Source organism: Balaenoptera borealis, assembly GCF_965194805.1.
Source record: "Balaenoptera borealis genome assembly, chromosome: 3".
Classification (NCBI taxonomy): domain Eukaryota; kingdom Metazoa; phylum Chordata; class Mammalia; order Artiodactyla; family Balaenopteridae; genus Balaenoptera; species Balaenoptera borealis.
Genome location: NC_138866.1, coordinates 42760437 through 42782495, shown reverse-complemented (window position 1 = coordinate 42782495; position 22059 = coordinate 42760437). Strand labels below are relative to the sequence as shown.

The 22059-nt window shown below is 39.8% G+C and overlaps 1 protein-coding gene and 2 long non-coding RNA genes across 3 annotated transcripts in view; 1 reads left to right on the top strand and 2 right to left on the bottom strand.

The window, feature by feature from the left end:
- Positions 1-20668, bottom strand: part of LOC309626239 — a 187194-nt gene extending 166526 nt beyond the window's left edge. Inside the window, exon 1 of the long non-coding RNA XR_014243061.1 lies at positions 14166-20668. This is a non-coding gene — a long non-coding RNA (uncharacterized lncRNA). The remainder of the gene's footprint in view (positions 1-14165) is intronic.
- Positions 1-22059, top strand: part of LOC309626240 — a 161935-nt gene that overhangs the window by 76428 nt on the left and 63448 nt on the right. The window lies entirely within an intron of this gene.
- Positions 1-22059, bottom strand: part of SLC35F4 (solute carrier family 35 member F4) — a gene marked incomplete at its 5' end in the record, with an annotated part of 267380 nt that overhangs the window by 238865 nt on the left and 6456 nt on the right. The gene's annotated exons all lie outside the window — the stretch shown is intronic.

Sequence of the window (22059 nt, the reverse complement as noted above, 5' to 3'; positions counted from 1 at the left end):
GGTCAGAGGGCCCTCAAAATCTGAGTCCTGCTGATTCTCATTCATTTCCAAGAGCTAAAAGTTAACCATCAGATCACCTTATTATTAATACCCAAAGAGAAACCCTGTACTCATTATTTAAGCTCACCTGAGCATCAGGTGGTATTGCTATTTTTCAATATGCTGCTACAGAATATCCAAATGCCCTGAAAGAATGAATATTTTCAAAAGGGTAATTCATGTATTCCTTTCTCTCTTGTACATTTTAAGCCGGTGGTTATTTCAATCTTTTGAGAGTCATGAGTGCCACTGAGAATCTAAAGAACCTTATGAAGACTTTCAGAAAAACACACACGTGTCCATGCACATATGTTTACATTAAGAATCTCTCATCTTGGGACTTCCCTGGTGATGCACTGGTTAAGAATCCGCCTGCCAATGCAGGGGACACGGGTTCGAGCCCTGGTCCGGGAAGATCCCACATGCTGCGGAGCAACTAAGCCTCTGCACCACAACTACTGAGCCTGCCCTCTAGAGCCCGCGAGCCACAACTACTGAGCCCTCGCACCTAGATCCCGTGCTCCGCAACAAGAGAAGCCACTGCAATGAGAAGCCCACACACCAAAACGAAGAGTAGCCCCCGCTCGCCGCAACTAGAGAAAGCCCGCGCGCAGCAGCAAAGACCCAACGCAGCCAAAAATTAATTAATTAATTAATTTTAAAAAAAGAATCTCTCATCTAAACAACGATTTCATTTGTTCTTTTTATATTTAATTTTAAAAATTAAGTGCGACTTCGGGGACTGGGAGTTCCTAGATTAAAAAAAAAAGAGAGAGAGAGAGAAAGAGATTCCTTGTCCCAGAGGAGCTCATCTACAGTCTAGAAATTTTATTTATTACCAGGTTTTGAAAAAGAAAATATGTTTGAAACCTTATTATCAATTAACAGCAGTACATTAACCAGGTATGACTAGCTGTACAGGTATGGCTAATATCTGCTACCAGTCGGAATGCAGGGCTGAGTGGCAGATCAAGGAAAGTTTGACCCCAGATGATGGGAGATCATCCAAGAAGGTGAGCAGTTTTTAGTCTGGGAAATCTGGCGATAGGTAGTGAGGACCAGGCAAAGGGGCTGGGTTTATTGACATATCTCCAATCCCTAAGATGACATGGGTCAAGGTTTAAAGCAAAGCACCAGCCTCCAGAATACAAGGCAGGAAACCAAAACAGGAATTGAGGCAATGGGGTCTCAGAGACCCAGATCCACTCATTGACACTGGGATATGGAAGGGGCTTGGTTAAATGGAAACAGGCAAGTCTCCATACTTGGAATGGGCACAAGATCAGAATAAGACTCACAGGGCACTGAACCTGGGAGCCATTGGCCTATTGATTCTCAGTTCCATCTAGTCCCCAGTCCCCAAAAGATAGAGGACTGGTACCAGGGACCGTGGCAAAGGGCAGATCTACGGGTGAGGGCCAAATGGTTAAATCCAGCTGTGGAGATTGTCAATCTACAGGGACTAGGAGCCAAAAAGATCATTACAAGTACTAACCATGTTTCACAAAATATCTCCTTTTATCTTGGAATTCTGGGATGTAATTTTACTGAAACCAAAAGGATGGAAAACTGGAATAAAAAAACAGCTAAATGCTTGGAAATTTTTGTGTACTGAATGTCAGGCACCTTGATATTTAGAAACTACATAAAGGAGATATTTGGAATACCAAGTTATTTTTGTGCCCCTATCAAATGTTGGCAGTCATAATGATCTATTTTCTGGCTAGAGGAAATTCTTCACAATAGGTAATTCTATGTGCGGTAGTATTTCTCTCATTCCTCTCTCTATAACAGAAATGCTGGGTAAAGACTACTTATTCTGAGAGTGTGGAAAAGGGTAGCAAAATAACCAAGCTAAAAATGATAAATGGCTGATGGCTTGTCTAAGCCATTAAAAAAAATCACAAAACATTTGTTTCCTTCATATTTTCACATATCCCTTCCATATATGGGTTCACAGCAGTTAAATGGAGACATTTCTAATTTTTCCTCTAGAAGAGCATTCTGAAACAGGGCAGAGAGTCAAGCCAGCTAAACCTGAAAGGGGCAGGATAAAAGAAGACATTCTTTGCTGGAGTGCTAGAGATATTCTCTGTGTCTTTTCACCCTGCTCTGTGGCCTGAAGGCTGAGCTATGTGTTCTCCAACTGTGGGACCCCTTGCCCATCAACCTTCATGTTGTTCAGCCAGTGGAGAGTCCCCACCTGCAAGAGGTGGGCGGGAGAGAGGAGAATGATGTCAAGATATCTGTACCCCAGATCCCTCCAGGAAAACTCATCACAGGTTGCAGGGTCCCTCCATTCAACACAAGTCCTACCAGGCTGCCCTCTCCACACAGCCATCCCTCTTTCCCATGTTTCAGGAATTGCTCTCTCCTCTTGCATCCTCACAGCCCACTCTCCCAGCCATAAGGCTTCTAATCCTTTTGGTTTCTCTACGCCCTGCCCATCCCTCCTCTAGATGTCCAATATGAGTTTGCCTCTGTTTCCTGCCAGGACCTGGACTGAATATAATCATTCCATAGTCGCCCCTCCAGTAGATGGAGCGGGGAGAGTAACGTGACCTCCATGACCTCCACTGGCAATGCTGTTCGGGTTAGTATCAAAAAGTGTCAATCCTGGGTGCAAGGAAAGGGGGTCTGTTCTTTCTAACTTGGCCAAGCATCCTGAGGACCACTCCAAATCTCACCCTCCCCTAAATCAGCTCAACAATTTCAGAGATTTTGGTTTCTGGGTATTGTGAGGGGAAAAAATCATTTTCACCTAAGCCACCAGCAACTCCCCAAAACAGAGCACCCAAGAGAAAGATCTAAAAGGCTGGAGTAGAAGGGGCTTGAAGCTCAGTTTCTCCCCATTTGGGTTTTTTCCTAATGTACTTAGAACATTTCTCACAATCATATAATTTTAAAACTGAATTTACACTCTTGTCAGATTATCAAAAGAATTAGAATATAATATTTCTGCAACAAACTCAAAACTGCCAGACAATTTCAATAGCTGTGCAGGATGTTATAACCTCCTGGTAACTTCTCTTAAATTCAGTTTTTGTTTTGGTTTCCATCAAGTAGTCAGAGACTTTATGTTCAATGCTTATTTAAGATAGAAGCAGGTAGGATTATCATCTTAGAAGGTAAATGGTTACCCATCAAGCATAAATACAATTGATTTAACATTTTTAAAAACCCACTGATCTTATTAATCACAGCAGAGACACTTGGACACTTGTCCATCTAAGAGATTCACACAGAAATGTTGGAAACAAGCATGGTTTAGCTACAACAAGGGTGAATCTAATGATGCTCAAATCCCAGCTGTAATCAGTCATCACTACAACCACATGCATTTACAAGGCTACTGGGAGAGGTCTGCAGTGAATCTTGAAGAAGCCTCAGTAATGTGAATAAAACAACAGAAGGTGAGACTATAAGACCCACAGAGTCAATGTTAGAGCAATATTGGACTCCATTTTCTGAAAAGGACAACAGCAACACCAGTATCAACATTCCAATGACTTAAGTTAAAACTAGAGAAATTTTATTAGTTATTAGAGTGAGTATTGACAAGCAAGGATGATATATGGTTTAAATTCCATACATACTGTTCTCAGGTACCATGCCAGCCACAAATGACTCAAAACTACAGATATCTATACTTTGCCACAGGAATACACAACATCCTCTTCCTCCATCCCCTTAATAGGCTTATTTCTTTTTAATTTGTGGATTCAGGAAATAGAGAATCCTTCTCAAGAAGAAAAGCCATCTTCTGGAAGCATAGTTTCCTCAGTGTGACCAGAAAGACAGCACCTCAAATATCCAGGTAAAATCTGGAGGGAGCCAGGAGCTTGAAATACCCAGTCAAGAGGGGGGCCGTCTCCTCCTGTCTCTCCACTGCCCTTCCTCCTTCCCTAGAAAAGGGTAAGATTCCAGATACCAACTGCATCTTAGTAGATGTGTCTAACCCTCTTTCTTTCTCTCTTTCCCTCTCTTTCTCTCTCTCTCTCTCTCTCTCTCTCTGTCTGTCTCTCTCACACACACACACCCCCCACACCGGCCTGATTCTCAAAGCCGTCTTATTCAATCTCTCCTTTTCTTTCTAAAAAGAGCCTTCAAGCACAGCGTCCACACAAGGTAAAATTCAGACTTGGGGGGAAAGGGAGAAGCCTCGCTTAGGTCCTGAGGCTAAACACTACCAGAGCTGTGCTTTGTGAGTTAAGGGCATTGCTAAAAATGAAGTGAAGTTTACCATCTTCTTCCATGATTTCAGGAGATGAAGGAGCTGGGCCACTGGATGATCTGAACTTTACAATGCTGACTTCTTGTTACTCTCTCTGGGGGAGAACATGGGTTTGGGAAGCAGACAGCTCTGGGTTCAAACTCTAACCCGATACCTAGTAGCTGTGCCCTTGAGCAAGGTAGCCTCTCTGGGCCTCAATTTCCTCACCTGTAACCTAGCGATAGTAACACCTACTTCACAGAGAGGCTGTGAGTTTTCATGAAATCCGATATGCTATTGCCTCGTAGAGTGGAAAACGCGATACAGCTGTCACAGAGCAGCAGTAGCATGATTCAGAATTCCCAGCCTGAATCCTTTGTGTGCTATGCTAAGTTAAGGCTCCTGCTGTCGCTTTCAGAATGTTTCAGTCCAAGCATTTCATCTAGAGTCAATCTTCAAAGATTACTCTGCACACAGTTCAGCCTGACATTGGCTACAACCTCACCATGGCTGCACATAGTACATGTTTCAGTATAATTTTCTACTAAAAGCCAAGAGATAACTAACTCCTTAACTTATGGCACAGGCTTAGATTTCCATTCCTGGTTTTCTTCCCTAATAAGTTTTCATGTGCCACATGTTACATGTGCTAGTGGTTTTACATGCATGAGCTTTACATAGAGTGTAAAACTTTGAAGAAGATAGATCTCTATACACAAGTATGTTAGACATTTTACCTCAATTTTCCACCCCTTATCAAATAACCAAACTTGAGTTGGGAAGGGTACCCAAGTCCAGAGTCACAGAGCATATCCCCCATCTCCTTTCCTCTTCCTTTCTGAGAGACAGACCTAAGTCACACTTAGGGGAGTAAAATTTTACACACCCAGCAAATATAATCAGAATGCAACAGAGGTGCAGATGAGTAATAAGGCCATTGAAGACAGCTTCATTAAAGACTACACAAGGGACTGAGAGTGGAATTAATAACATCTGGTGTGGCCTTTGGTTCTCTAACAAGCATAATTGTGTCATATTCTCTAAAATAGGTGAGCCAAGATTTAGAAAGGAAAAAAAAAAAATCAGAGATGTCTTGGATCATGGTAATCAGATAATCTGCTTCAACCAGAATTCAATTGCATCACCATCAGAATAATCTCCCAGGGACTTCTGGCAGTCCAGTGGTTAAGACTCCATGCTTCCACTTTGGGGGGCACGAGTTTGATCCCTGGTTGGGGAACGAAGATCCCTCATGCCATGTGGCCAAGAAGAAGAAGAAGAAGGAGGAGGAGAAGAAGGAGAAGGAGAAGAAGAGGAAGAGGAAGAGAAAGAAGAGGAAAAGGAAGAAGAGGAAGATCCCAGAGGGAAGGGGCTAAGAGGTCATCATCAGGAGATTCATCTGAGTCATTCTGAACTCCTCTCTCAGATGAAAGTCCCTCCGATCCCAAACCTTGTTCTCCATTCCATGTTTTATAAACCTAATGGGATTCCTTCCACATGGGTAAATGTTCATGTTGCCAGATGACTGGGCCAAGTGTCCAGGGGTAGCAGATTATGGCAGCCCACTCCCTCTCATTTAGTCCTACAAACACAACATTCAGGCCCCTGGGAGTGAAACTCCACTTGTCCTTTAGAGATTCCAGCCCAAGTAATGGAAGAGTTTTCACTGTATTGTAGGCTAAGGTGCAAAATCACTGAGAGCAAAGCACATTTTTGTTCCTGAGAGTCTTTAGTGGATTTTCCTTTGAAATTCACTTGCACATACAACTTACAGATTAGATCCACTACAGATATACATGAGATCACATTCTAAGATTTTAATAGTCAAGAGTTTTTCTTGAATTAATACAGCTGAGCAAAAACAATACTTGGAAAATCTCAAACAAATTCATGGGTTATTAACAATGGTTTTCAGCCCATGCTTTCAGAGCCCCCAACATCTGAGTGGATGCAATGTGTCGGTGGGGCTGTGCAGAATGGTGGGAGCACACATGACGTGTCCCAGGCCAAATCCCCTTAGACTCCAAAAAGATTCTTTGCACAGAGAGGAGAGGGTATGGATACCCAGCTTGTGCTAGGAAGGAGAGAGAGTATTCCAGGGTTCTGAGTAGTCAGTGCTACCCAAGTGTGCTCTATGGATTGGTCCTGGCCATGAATTGTGACCAGTCTGTGGCAAGATATAGACATCAAGAGTAAGCAGTGAGAAAAATTGACAGCAAGTTGAGATTGCTGTGATTGTTCAGTGTATGATTATTTTTCTATTAGTTCATTTTTATTGATTTTGCAAGAATTTTGATCTGTGATGAGTTGGGAATTTAAAAACACAAACTGGTTCTTCACCACAGATAGTTTGAGAAGCATCACCCTAGACCTGTGTTTACAGCCTTGGCTGTAAACTTCATTGGACTCTCCTGGGGAGCTTTAAAAAGTACTGATGCCCGGGTCTCCATCCCAGAGACACTGTTTTAATTGGGATGGAATGCAGCCTTGTCAGTGGGATTTTTTTAGAACTCTCAGGTGTTTCTAATACGCAGCAAAGTATTTGAGAACCACTTTCCCCATACTGTTTAGCGATTAGGGGATGCACTTAGGGGTGAGTGAACTGGGAACACACAAAAGTAATTATTTTATGTTACTTTGAAAATTTGAAAAATATTTTAAAGTGGTAATTCCATGTTTTATTAAAAACAACAGTAAAGGGCTTCCCTGGTGGCGCAGTGGTTGAGAATCTGCCTGCCAATGCAGGGGACACGGGTTCGAGCCCTGCTCTGGGAAGATCCCACATGCCGCGGAGCAACTGGGCCCATGAGCCATAACTACTGAGCCTGCGCGTCTGGAGCCTGTGCTCCGCAACAAGAGAGGCCGCGATACTGAGACGCACGCGCACCGCAATGAAGAGTGGCCCCCGCTTGCCGCAACTAGAGAAAGCCCTCGCACAGAAACGAAGACCCAACACAGCCAAAAATAAATTAATTAATTTAAAAAAAAAAAAAAAAACAACAACAACAGTAAAATGAACTGGAATGTTTTGACATACAGCCATGTTATGTACAATTTTTAATGTAAACCTTTTATGGCAATATAACATGCATACAATAAAGTACACAAGTCTCAAGTGCACTGCTTGATATTTTCATAAAGTAAACACATCCGTGAAATCAGCATTCAGATCAAGAAACAGATAATGCACAATATTATTTGCCCCCATGTTATGCCAATTTTTTTAAAATGCTAGCACATTTTTTTAAATTTTTTTATTTTATTTATTTATTTTTGGCTGCATTGGGTCTTCGTTGCTGTGCACAGGCTTTCTGTAGTTGCGGCAAGCGGGGGCTACTCTTCATTGCAATGCGTGGGTTTCTCATTGTGGTGGCTTCTCTTGTTGTGGAGCACGGGCTCTAGGAGTGTGGGCTTCAGTAGTTGTGGCGCATGGGGTCGGTAGTTGTGGCTTGCGGGCTATAGAGCACAGGCTCAGTAGTTGTGGTGCACGGGCTCAGTTGCTCCACAGCATGTGGGATCTTCCCAGACGAGGGATTGAACCCATGTCCCCTGCATTGGCAGGTGGATTCTTAACCACTGTGCCACCAGGGAAGTCCCTGATATCTTAAAATAGCTTCCCACTGAGAGAAAATAAAGACAATGTACTCTGTCACTATGAATATGATATTTATCTTGTTTACGGTAGGTCTAGTTAAAGTTGGAAGATTTCAAAGAATAGGAATAGAAAGTACAATGATTCTTCCTGGTAAAGACAGCAGATTGAAATACACACACTTCTATTTGTTCATTCAGGAAATTCCACTAAAATGACAATAAGTGCAATTTTAAAAACAAGAATCAGGAAAGAAAACAATAACAAAATTTTTGAAGCTGGAAAGTGGTAAATGACTTGTCAGGCTTGAAGAAACTGAAACCTAAGTTGAGGGTAGGAAAAATGGATATTAGTCCAATTTACAACACAGAATTTTCCAGACTTACCAGTTGCCAAATTAACAGGTATGACAGTGAGGCTACAATCAGTAGCCTTGTTTAAGTCTTTTTAAGAAGACTAATGGCTTCTTAATTCCCATCCTCACTCTGTACAGCATTTGACTACACCTCCCTTTACTCTGGCACAGGCCAGAGCTTTATTCTCTGGAGAGGTCCAAACAGAAGTCCACAGGGACCCCAGACATGGTTGAAGATTGGGGTAACATACCAAGATCATGGAGGAATTAGGTGAACCTACACACATTGCTCAGTGAGATGCACAGGCTTCCTTCCTACTTGGTTCGCAGGATGCTAGCAGCCAGTTGGGAGATTAGAAAAGCCTTCTCTGATCCAAAGGAACAGATCTCACAAAAAATGAAATTGAAGGTTCCCAAGGAAACAGCTCAGCTATTTGACAGTGAAGTCACGATAGACAAGCCCCTGTTGGGAGATAATTCTCCATGGGTCTTTCTTCCATTTCTGAACATCTTGTGTAGGATCTGACAACTCTTTGTCCTGGACTAGCTTTTCAAGACCCTGTATAGTGAAGTTTGTCTCCCTCTAGAATAGAAGGCAGGTTTGTTTGCTAATGTCTCCCTCTGGAGCAAAGATTGAGTAGGTTTGCTTGTAGACCACTATAAATAATTGGAATTTCTTGAGCTCAGGTGTCCTCAGGTATGACAAAAACCCACTACATAGTGAGGACCCACCTTGCTTGCCCTGTATTGTCCCTGTGAAATTTTTGGAGCAAGGGTAACCACCGTGAGCAGGAAGCTCATGCTCCTTGCTGAACTGTGAGTAATAATGTCCTTTGTATCTGACCCAGGAATCTCATGTGTTCTGGTAGCATCTATGAAAATACAGCAGACTAACTTGTTAGTTCGAAAGTGGGGTAAGACCCTTCATAGTTCCTGACCTACTCAACCATTCTCACAGCTCCCAAATAGTTTTGGAGTCCTCCACTCTAGAATACATGTAGATACACAAAAATCACCAAACATCCAAGAATATTGGCTAACAATAATAAAAAAATTTTAAAAAAACAACTTGGAGGAAGTGGCCCATTCAAGAGAATAGAACTTTCAAAAAAAGTTCCTCAGGGAATAATAAAAGAAGCTATTATATCCATAAAACAAGAATAAGGTGACATTTTTTTAGAATAGTAACAATTCTTTTTATTCATATAACATAAAATTCACCATTTTAACCATTTTAAAGTTTACAGTTCAATGTCTCTTACTACATTCACAGCATGGCCCAGCACATCCTTCACTGAAACATCTCTAGACAAGTGCTGGATCTTGTTTTTTGTCCACACAACTTGAAAACAGAAGTGATGCAGCTTCTAATGAGCCTATTTCTGAAGATCATAATCATAGGGAAAATAAGATGCCATGTTTTTAAAAGAAATATTAGGAAAATAAAAGAGCTATTATAACTTCAAATGAAACTTTAAGTGAAAAACTTAATTGAATAATTTGAAAATAGAGTTAAGAAAATATCCTACAACGTACAGCACACAGATAAAGAGATGGAAACCAGAAAAGAAAAGATTATAATCTGGGTACTTCATTCCAGCATAAGCTATTAATTCAGCCACCCTACCCCTCAACTTCCTGCTCAGAAAGAATAAATTTCCTCATTGCCTAAGCCAATATAAATTGAGTTTTCTTTCCTTGCTGCTAAATTCATCCTGGGGAGAGGGGAGGAGCCAAGATGGTGGAATAGGAGGACATGAAGTTTGTATCTCCTCACAACTAGGGCACCTAACAGGCACTGGTGGGGGACCTCGGACACCTAAAGGGACAGGAGGAATCCCCGTGTGACCAGGTAGGACTTGGAGGGGAAGAAGGGGGGAAGGAAAAGTGGAGGGAGGAGGGGACCGGCACCCCTGAGGGGTGTCTGGGGGAGGGGAGGGGTTCCCATGATTAGAGGGTCCCACCCACAGTGTGGGGATCAGTGAGGATGGGGAGAGACCTTCAGGGGATCAGGGGATCAGAGGGAATGCAGCTAGCATCTTCCCCAACTGCTCAGGCCCTGGTGAGCCTACTGGGGTCCCAGGCCTAAACCTCAGCCCTCCAGGGGCCCCTCCGGCCGAGCAGGTCCTGGGAGCGTGGGAGTGAGGTAGGGGGAGGAAAAGTGGAGGCAGAACAGGACCAGAGCCTCTGAGGGGCAGTGGGGAGAGGAGAAGGTTTCCCACACTCGAGGGGACCACCATGAAGCAGGGGTTAGCAGGGACAGGGAGAGACCTTCATGGGACCAGGAGATCAGAGGGGAACGCATCCAGTGTTTCCCCCACCCACTCAGGCCCTGCAAGCCTGCTGGGTTCCTGGGCCTGAACCCCCGCCCTCCAGGGCTCCCTCTGTCTGTGATGAGCCTAGACCCCACCTGGCCTAAACCTTGCCCCTGCCTAAGCCCCACCCCCAAGGCCTTTTACAGCTTTTTTTTTTTTTTGAATTTTATTTTATTTATTTTTTTATACAGCAGGTTCTTATTAGTTATCCATTTTATACATATTGGTGTATATATGTCAATCCCAATCTCCCAGTTCATCCCACCACCCCCCCCCGCCACTTTCTCCCCTTGGTGTCCATACGTTTGTTCTCTACATCTGTGTCTCAATTTCTGCCCTGCAAACTGGTTCATCTGTAACATTTTTCTAGTTTCCACATATATGCGTTAATATACGATATTTGTTTTTCTCTTTCTGACTTACTTCACTCTGTATGGCAGTCTCTAGATCCATCCATGTCTCTACAAATGATTTAATTGATATTTATACGACATTCCACCCAAAAGAGGCAGAATACACTTTCTTCTCTAGTGAACAGAGAACATTCTGCAGGATAGATCATATCTTGGGTCAAAAATCAAGCCTTGGTAAATTTAAGACAATTGAAATTGTATCAAGCGTCTTTTCTGACCACAACACTATGAGATTAGAAATCAATTACAGGGGAAAAAACTGTGAAAAACACAAACACATGGAGACTAAACAATACACTACTAAATAACCAAGAGATCGATGAAGAAATCAAAGAGGAAATCAAAAAATACCCAGAAACAAATGACAATGAAAACATGATGACCCAAAATCTATGGGACGCAGCAAAAGCAGTTCTAAGAGGGAAGTTTATAGCAATTCAATCTCATCTCAAAAAACAAGAAAAATCTCAAAAAAACAACCTAACCTTACACCTAAAGCAACTAGAGAAAGAAGAACATAAAAAAAGTTAGTAGAAGGAAAGAAATCATAAAGATCAGAGCAGAAATAAATGAAATAGAAACGACCAAGACAATAGCAAAGATCAATAAAACTAAAAGTTGGTTCTTTGAGAAGATAAACAAAATTGATAATCTTTAGCCAGACTTATCAAGAAAGAAAAGGAGAGGATTCAAATCAATAAAATTATAAATGAAAAAGGAGGAATTACAGTGAACACCACAGAAATACAAAGGATCATAAGAGACAACTACGAGCAACTCTATGCCAATAAAATGGACAACCTGGAAGAAATGGACAAATTCTTAGAAAGGTACAACTTTCCAAGGCTGAACCAGGAAGAATTAGAAAATATGAACAGACAAATCACAAATAATGAAATTGAAACTGTAATTAAAAATCTTCCAGCAAATAAAAGTCCAGGACCAGATGGCTTCAAATGCGAATTCTCTCAAACATTTAGAGAAGAGCTAACACCTATCCTTCTCAAACTCTTCCAAAATATAGCAGAGGGAGAAACACTCCCAAACTCGTTCTACGAGGCCACCATCACCCTGTTACCAAAACCAGACAAAGATATCACAAAAAAAATTACAGACCAATATCACTGATGAACATCAATGCAAAAATCCTCAACAAAATTCTAGCAAACAGAATCCAACAACACGTTAAAACAATCATATACCATGATCAAGTGGGATATATCACAGGGATGCAAGGATTTTTCAATATACGCAAATCAATCAATGTGATACACCATATTAACAAATTAAAGAATAAAAACCATATGATCATCTCAATAGATGCAGAAAAAAAGCTCTTGACAAAATTCAGCACCCATTTATGATAAAAAACTCTCCAGAAAGTGGACATAGAGGGAAGCTACCTCAACATAATAAAGGCCATATATGACAAACCCACAGCAAACATCGTTCTCAATGGTGAAAAACTGAAAGCACTTCCTCTAAGGTCAGGAACAAGACAGTGATGTCCACTCTTACCACTCTTCTTCAACATAGTTTTGGAAGTCCTAGCCACGGCAATCAGAGAATAAAAAGAAATAAAAGGAATCCAAATTAGAAAAGAAAAAGTAAAGTTGTCACTGTTTGCAGATGACATGATACTATACATACAAAATCCTAAAGATGCCACCAGAAAACTACTAAAGCTCATCAATCAATTTGGTAAAGTTGCAGGATACAAAATTAATGCACAGATATCTCTTGCATTCCTACACACTAACAATGAAAGACCAGAAAGAGAAGTTAAGGAAAGAATCCCATTTACCATCACAACAAAAAGGATAAAATACTTAAGAATAAACCTACTTAAGGAGGCTAAAGACCTGTACTCAGAAAACTATAAAACACTGATGAAAGAAATCAAAGATGACTCAAACAGATGGAGAGATATACCATGTTCTTAGATTGGGAGCATCAATATTGTGAAAATGACTATACTACCCAAAGCAATCTACAGGTTCAATGCAATCCCTATTAAGTTACCAATGGCATTTTTCACAGAATTAGAACAAAAAATTTTACAATTTGTATGGAAGCACAAAAGACCCCAAATAGCCAAAGCAATCTTGAGAAAGAAAAATGGAGCTGGAGGAATTAGGCTCCCTGACTTCAGACTATACTACAAAGCTACAATAATCAAGACAGTATGGTACTGGCACAAAAACAGAAATATAGATCAATGGTACAGGATAGAAAGCTCAGAGATAAACCCACGCACCTATGGTCACCTAATCTATGACAAAGGAGGCAAGAATATACAATGGAGACAAGACAGTCTCTTCAATAAGTGGTGCTGGAAAAACTGGACAGCTACATGTTAAAGAATGAAAGTGGAACACACCCTAACACCATACACAAAAATAAACTCAAAATGGATTAAAGACCTAAATGTTAGACTGGACACTGTAAAACTCTTAGAGGAAAACATAGGGAAAACACTCTTTGACATAAATCACAGCAAGATCTTTTTGACCCACCTCCTAGAGTAATAAAAATAAAAACAAAAATAGACAAATGGGACCTAATTAAACTTAAAAGCTTTTGCACAACAAAGGAAACCATGAACAAGATGAAAAGATAACCCTCAGAATGGGAGAAACTATTTGCAAATGAAGCAACTGACAAAGGATTAATCTCCAAAATTTACAAGCAGCTCATGCAGCTCAATATCAAAAAAACAAACAACCCAATCAAAAAATGGGCAGATAGCTAGTGAGAAGCAGCCGCATAGCACAGGGAGATCAGCTCTGTGCTTTGCGACCACCTAGAGGGGTGGGGTAGGGAGAGTAGGAGGGAGACGCAAGAGGGAGGAGATATGGGGATATATGTATATGTATAGCTGATTCACTTTGTTATAAAACAGAAACTAACACAACATTGTAAAGCAATTATACTCCAATAAAGATGTTTAAAAAAAAAAGTGGGCAGAAGGTCTAAATAGACATTTCTCCAAAGAAGACATACAGATGGCCAAGAGGCACATGAAAAGAGGCTCAACATCACTAATTATTAGAGAAATGCAAATCAAAACTACCATGGAGTATCACCTCACTCTGGTCAGAATTGCCATCATCAGAAAATCTACAAACAATAAATGCTGGAGAGGGTGTAGAGAAAAGGGAACCCTCTTGCACTGTTGGTGGGAATGTAAATTGATACAGCCACTATGGAGAACAGTACGGAGGTTCCTTAAAAATACTATAAATAGAACTACCATATGACCCAGCAATCCCACTACTGGGTATATACCCTGAGAAAACCATAATTCAAAAAGACGCATGCACCCCAATATTCATTGCAGCACTATTTACAATAGCCAGGACATAGAAGCAACCTAAAAGTCCATCAACAGATGAATGGATAAAGAAAGTGTGGTACATATGTACCATGGAATATTACTCAGCCATAAAAAGGAACGAAATTGTGACATTTGCAGAGACGTTGATGGACCTAGAGACTGTCATACAAAGTGAAGTAAGTCAGAAAGAGAAATACAAATATCATATATTAACACATATATTTGGAATCTAGAAAAATGGTAGAGGTGAACCTATTTGCAGGGCAGGAATAGAGACACAGATGTAGAGAATAGACATGTGGACACAGAGAGGGAAGTGGAGGGTGGGACAAATAGGAGATTAGGATTGACATATATACACTACTATGTGTAAAATATCAATAGATAGCTGGTGGGAACCTGCTGTATAGCACAGGGAGCTCAGCTCAGTGTTCTGTGATGACCTAGATGGGGGAGATTGGGGGGGAGAGTGGGAGGGAGGTCCAAGAGGGAGCGGATATATGTATACATATAGCTGATTCACTTCGTTGTACAGCAGAAACTAACACAACATTGTAAAACAACTATACTCAAATAAATAAATAAATAAATAATTTTAAAAAATTCATCCTGGGGAGACCTTGGGAACCAGTCTGCCCTGGAAAAGGATAAACTAGTTTGTGGTCTGCAGCACGGGATAAAAATGGGAGCAGTGCCTTTATCAAATAAAGTCCTCTCAAAACTTGCTCTTTTGCCATAATTTTGGTGCAAACATTGGAGATACTAGCAGCTATGCTATTTCCCTTTAGCAAATGACTGCATATCTCACAATGCTCCCAATTCCTGATTTTCTGTTATATGTATATGAGTGTCACCTAAGGAGAACACCTATTCTGTGAGCTTTTTAGGAAACTTGAAAGTTTGTAATGTCAAACAAACTGCACATGGGGAGGAAAGTAGGTTGTACTGCTTTGGTGATGAGAGTAGCTTTGCATATCAGTGTAACTTGCTGCATGTTGTAACCTAAAATATTGCCAATGATCCAACAAGAAACCTTTTCTATTGCCTTGAAAGTCAATTCCATCAGAGCCAGTGAAGAGAATGTGGACTTCTCTTTGACTACTTTGAAGCTAATATCTTTTCAGAAATCTTGACTTGAAATCTTTGAAGGACATTTGTATCACCTTGAGGAAAAAAAATGTGAAGCCCATCCTTAGTTGTTCAATAAGGAGAACTTCATTCTTCACTTTGCTTACTTTATGGATATGAACATGATACAATTTTTTGGGACTTCCCTGGTGGTCTAGTGGTTAACACTCTGCACTTCCTCTGCAGGGGGTGCGGGTTCAACCTCTGGTCTGGGGAGATCCCACGTGCTGTGCAGCCAAAAATGATACAATTTTTCAGTGAAAGGCTTAAAGTCATTATTATAATGCAGCTGAAAACCACAGGGTCTTTTGGAAACAGAGCTCCTCAGGAAATAAGGATACAGAGTGATATGTCATAAAATGTCCGTGCAGACAAATAATCTGGAAGTACCTAGATACACTGCAAGATATATTTGAAGACTAATTCTGCTTAGACAAACTTAAAATGAAATATGGATTCATCATTCTTTCTTTGCTGACAAAGACAGCATGGATGATGCAGATCTTGCCTCAAAGGTGACCTCAGTGACTTGAGTACGAATGAAATGATGTGACATTAATTCAACTTGAAGAGTCTTCAAGAAGTTTCTTGATACAAATCCACCTCTCCCTGCCAAATAAGCTATGGGGTCTCTAATTTCATTTGCTACCTCGTATCCTTGTAAGTCAGAGTTTTTAGAAAGTGTTAATATTTTAATCAAGTTGCAGTAAACTGAATATCAAAGATGAGCTGCATATTCTCATGCCTAAGACCACCCCAAATTTTCAGCTTGCTTTTCAATCCAAACTATGAGAGCTTTCTCACTAAAATTCACTTTTGAAAATTGAATAAAACTGAAATTCATTTTCATTTTAGTTAACAAATTTTAATTATTTCAATTTTTCCAGATATTACCATCAAATTTCACACACATTCTCATAAAATAGAAAAACAGATATGACTCATTGGAATTATCACTTTTATAGCGTGTTCCTATGAAATAATAAATTTCCAGTGTAATAAATGAACTGCATGAAAATATTTGTTGTATATGTACATGGGGGGAGTAATTCATAGTTTTGTTTAGATTTTCAAAAATGCCTATGTTCCCCCAAAATGTTAAAAAGCAGAAACATTAAAAACAACTGTTCTACACTATAGAACAGTCCTCCAAAATAGTATGTAATTACCATGTCAAGTCACAGATCATTTCTAACATGAATTTAATTCAATGTTACCTTGAAAACTAGTAATTAAAATTTCAAATGTGATCTGACCCAAGCCCTAAAAAAATGGCCAGGAAGTTCCTATAAAATTGAAATTATCTTTTCAAGTTCAGTTCATTAAAAGCCTACTTAAGAGACATGACAACTAAGTGCAATAGAGTACAATGGTTTGGATCCTGGAACAGCAGGAGAACCTTAAAGGGAAAACTGGTGAAATCCAAATAAAGCCTAGAGTTTAATTAATGGTAATGTACCAATAGTGGTTTCTTAGTTCTGACAAATACACATTGGTAATATAAAATAATAATAATAGGGGAAACTGGGTGAGGGGTGCAAAGAAACATTGTGAATTATCTTTGCAGCTTTCCTGTAAGTCTAAAATCATTCCAAATAAAATGTTGGGTTTTTTTTAAGTCTACTCTAAATTTTTAACAAGATTTAATCACTCAGCAAATATGTATGGAGTGTTCAGGTACTGTTCTGTGTGCTGGGTACATAGTGCTGAACAAAATAGATCCATCCCTTCCCTTACGGAGCTAAGAGAGTAGCAGGCAGGAAAGACATTGATCAGTCACAAGAATCAACATAAATTGTAATCACAGTTTGCAGTAAGTGCTATAAAGGAAAAGTACATGAGATGAGAGAGGTGCAAAGCTGGAAGCCTGAGGCAGTGGCACTTAATATGAGACCTGAGGGATGGTGAGGAGCCAGCCAGGTAACAGCACCAGGAAGAGGGAAGAGCTTGTTCATCAGCCTGGAGGAAGGAAAGGACTTGGAGAACGTGCCAGCATGACCAGAGCATCATGTGGGCATGCAAGAGTGGTGCCATCAGAAGAATCCAACCACGTAGGACCATGTAGGCTAGGTTCAGGCTTTTATAGTTTTCCAAAGAAATATGAGAAGCCATTGAAGACTTTAACCAGAGGAATGGCATGATCCAATTAATATTTCTAAAATATCACAATGACTGCTCTGTGGATGTGGACTAGGAAGGAGAAAGACAAGAAGCTCCCACTTGAGGCACTCACAATTTTTTTTAATTAAGGAGAAATAAAAAGTTCTCAACTTCTAAGTATATTTGTTCTAAAATGTCCCTGAGAAATAATAATTCATTTTAGATGTATATATTGCTTCTTTAGCATCTGCCACCATTACTCCAGCAGGGAAGATGGTGCTCCAAATGGTTCCCGGCTCATTCAATCTGGATCTTTCCTCTAGAATGCCAATGTAAAACATGGGTGTGAACAAAAATGCAAGATAGATACCAAAGTCACATGACTTGGAGCAAGGCATCAGCAGCGAAAACGTGCAGGCTCTACCACCCTTAGGAATCTTAGCTTCACAAGAGATAAAGAATTCTTAGTATGTCTGGTTTTCAGAACCATAAAACCATTATTGACCCTCAGTAGTGCCATCTTGGCATTAGCCCAGAACTAAATATAGAAAATCCCAGACTACAGAATAGTGTAATTTTCAGTCCCTGTTTAAAGTGTACAATGTTCAATGTCACCCTCAATTACTATACCTTGAGTCTGAAGGAACTGGTGTGTTGCCCTATCCGACCTAGAAAAAGAAATATGTCTTCCAGTTTTGATGTAACCAGCAGCACTTCAATAAAACTTAATAAGCAGTCTGCAGTGCTCCTTGAGTACTTTTAAACAGAACTCCCTAGGGACTTATACTCTAAACAAACACTTGGGTTTTCCCAGTTTAGGAATACACTATCTATAACCTCACTAAATATTATGTAGGTACATTATAAGGACTATCAGACCAGAAGAAAGATTGGATCTTGATTGAAGCCTATGATTTAATATGAAAAACTTTTTATGCAAAGCTCAGTGAACCAAATAGCTATTGACTGTCCAGCCAATCACTCCTTTTCTCTGGAAACTACCTCTTGCCCTACTGTCAGTAGGGTTACAGGAGAAAGCCTCTGGCAGCCATGATGGCATAACTTGACCCTGCCCCAGACCACCACAGTCAATAGGATCAAGAGTGTACACTTGACACAAATTGGGCCAAAGAGTCCCTTTCCCTGGGAATCTGGATTTAGAAGAGATTCTTGCTCAATCTGTCTGCTCTCTTGAATAGAGGACATATAAACATTGGAACTGCTTGCAGAGGCTATTTTCAACCATTTGGACAAGGAATAGAGAAAGCCAGTCTGCAGCAAGAGACAAGAATGGAGAACATATGCCAGAAAAAAAAAGAGATGAAAGGCAGTGAAAGAGGGCTTCCTATTTTCCCTACAACAGTCTGGGACCTGACGCTTATCCCACCTAACCCCTGCCCTTAAAATCCGTGGAAGACTCACAGTATCGTTTCAATCACTTCCATTTTTGCTTAAGCCAGTTCAGGTGGAATCCTGTGATGAGAAACCAAACAAGCCCTCACTAACACTCCAGGTCTCTCCATTTCATTTAGTCTCAAAGAACTGAGAACCAGCTTGCCCAAATTCTTTAAGCCAAGAGCTCTGAAAGGGAATCTAATTCCAGGCTCTGCAAGCAGACAAATGCAACAAAACGAAAAATGCTTATCCTAAAATGTCAAATGGGAAAGAAGCTGGGCACAAAATTGTATATATCAGAATTATGACTACACTATAGTTTATATTTGTCAATAAATCAAGACGTGAAGCCCTATATGCATTACGAAGATTGGAAGGAAATTAACCAAAATAACGGTAGTCATGTTACAGTGACAGGATTATTTTCCTTTTTCTCCATATTATTCTGTGTCTTTAAGTAGTTAAATACTTCATAACATAACAGAATTATAACTTCGAAGACTATGTAAATGTGTTTATATCATAATGACGTATTTTTAAAAGTAGAACTTAAAATATCCTATCTGTAATGTTTGCCACTATATAAATAGACAGAAAATCAACTGCCCCTTTAAGACTCCACATGTAATGGGGCACAGGAAATCAAATGAGTTTAAGGATTTAACTATAACTAGGAAATAAAAGGCTATTCACTTTTGAAAAAATAAAAATAAAAAGACTCCACATGTAAAAAGGAACAATGAAACTTCCAGCAGACTAGGCCACAATTAATCATCAGCCTTCGCTTCTTCACCTATTTGCCCTCCCAATCCTGTATAACCCCACCTCATCCCATGCTACTCATCTTCAGCTGGGATTTCACCCTTCCCCTCCCCCACTCTCTCCCCCAATTTGTCCACACCCCTCCCCCAACTCCTGCACTTCTCTCTACTTTGATGTCTGGGTATTTGCATCTCCAGACATGCAGACCCATCCTGTCACCCATAAACCCTAGATTTGTCTCCTCTATTTTGGATCAGCCCATTGGGAATAATCTCATCACAAATGGCTCCAGCCCATTTTAAACTATCCCCAGGGGCGATCTAGGTAAGCCAGAAAGTGGTAGGAAGTAGAAGGCAACCTTCAAAAATAAAAACCATTGCAGACTTGGATAATTTGTAAATTATCTTTAACGTTGCTGTAACACAATTTTCAATAACAATTCAGAGTACAACATTGGATAGGAAAAAAATGTAAGTGGTAACCATTTACTTACAAGAAAAAAGTGAGCAAGCCTTTTTGAAATCATGAAGCCGATTCAACTGGTTTCCTCCATGATCACAACGGCTTCCATACACTGAACTGCACATTGTGTCAGACATTTTATATACATTATCTTATATAACCCTCCCAATGACCTGTGATGCAACTATTACTATTTCCATTTTACAGGAACAAAACTGTTGATCTGAGAGGTTAAGTTACTTATGCAAGTTTAAAAGTCTAGCAAGTAACAGAGCAGGGTCTTGTGGTCTTTGCATTAGACCTTATGGCCTCAAACAGGTCTTAGATGGGCTTCCTAAAGAAAGTTTATCTGACACTTAATGTTAAACCCATGTGTTAGCTATTAGTAGCAGTAGTATTTTACAATACAAATATCAAGTTTATATGTAAATTTATATTTTAAATGAAAAATACATATCAGAATAAACATTGCAGAAACTACCACATTATGCAACATCAATAACATACAATGATATTCAGTATCAATGTAGACCTTACAAGTTATAGTTTAAAACTATGTTACAAAGACTTCTTACTACGTATCAATGGTAATTATTTATAACTGTTTACAAAACACTACCTGTCATATACAAAGAAGCATAAAGCTTATTATCAAGGTATAAAAAGACTATGAACTGGGAGAAATATTTACTGCATTCATTTCACTAGTATGAGACAATTTTATAACTTAATGCCAGTTAGAGTACTAAAGTGTTATATTAATATCGTACCATGAAGACCAATACTAACCACTTCACAAGGCGGAAGGGACCACACTTTATTTCTTAGAATTCTAATAACCTTATACTATTTTGTATTTTAAAAATTGCCTTTTCCCCATTCAAGTACAGAAAAGGTTATAAAGGCAATAAGGACACAAATGCAGAAGTTACAAAGGTAAAGTGATCATAAAATACCATTTGGTTTATTCTCATTCTCTGAATAGGCACATCTGTTTAATTCATTCATAGCTGGTGACTTTTTTCTTTCCCTCCAATCACTACCACCATGTACACTTTTTCTGTGTGGAAATAATTAACTCTCCACAGTTTCTCCACAGAAACTATAATGATTCATTCATTAGTACAAAAAACTTCATTGAGCACCCAGAATGTACTCCAGTACACTTTCACTTTGCCTAAGATAAAAATAAATAAAGATAAGTCCCTTCCCTCCCCAAGCTCCGTGGGTGAAACAGTCTTATGAAAAGTAAACAGCCCAAAATAGTGTGCTAAATGCTGGAGCAGAGGTGAGTACACAGTATTACAGGAGCACAGAGGGAGGATTAACCCAGCCTGGGGCAATCAGGAAGCTTTACAGAGGACAGTGCATTTGAACTTGGCCTTTAAAGATAAATAGGAGCTTTCCAAAGAGTGAAGAAGGAGACTTGGGGAGAGGAAGCCATTCAGGCCATAGTGTAAAAAGGCACTGAGGCCCTGAAGAACTTGGGGACAAGAATGTTATTAAAACAATGAGCAGCTTGATGAGACTATGATCAGGGTTTGTGGAGGCTACGTGAGATATGAAATTAAAAAGAAAAACTGGATGAAAAATTCAACAATGTAAGTAGATTAAGGTGTTTAAATATATGGAAGATTTTGCATACATTAAATTTCAGTTATTAAAATATATAGACCAACGAGAGAAATGTTCAGTACAAAATAAACAGCACTTGCATGGGTCTATGGATATAAAATAGACTGAAGGGGTAGTGTTAGCCAAAATGTTAACACTAATCACCTCTGGCTGGTAGAATTATAAGTAATTTTGTTTTTAATCTCTCTTTGCTTCTCTGCCTTCCAGATTTTCTGCATTAAGCATGCATTACTTTGGCAATTAGAGGGGAAAACATGTGCTAAAATAGAACAATGTAAGCTGGGCTCAGATTGTGGCAGGCTAAGGAATTTGG